We start from the raw sequence: 397 nt of genomic DNA on the forward strand, positions 1-397 counted from the left end.
GAAAGAGGGCAGCAGGATCAGGATGAGTTTCAAATTGGTCTCTTGTCACCACAGAGACTCCTGTGTGAAGGGCTGCCCTGGACAATGGGGACAGTGAAAGGGAGAAAGATTCCAGCAGCTGTCAGAGACGAAGACAATCAAAGACATTAAGGTCAGACTCGTACACAAGAAGAGCAGGCATAACCTGCTGTATAAACAAACATGCAAAGATAATTACATGAATGATGAGACCAAGGGTTAGACTCAGGACAGTCCAGCTGGCCTGACCACATGTAGCCCTCACTGCCCCCAGGAGACAGTAGAAGCTCCTGGTGCTGAGTCCTGTGATCACAAGTCCTAGTGGACACTGTTCTACTGAAGTGACAAGGACAACGAAGATGTGAGGATGACCCAGCCA

This window comes from Chrysochloris asiatica, unplaced genomic scaffold (genome assembly GCF_000296735.1).
Source record: "Chrysochloris asiatica unplaced genomic scaffold, ChrAsi1.0 scaffold00695, whole genome shotgun sequence".
In the NCBI taxonomy this organism is placed as follows: domain Eukaryota; kingdom Metazoa; phylum Chordata; class Mammalia; order Afrosoricida; family Chrysochloridae; genus Chrysochloris; species Chrysochloris asiatica.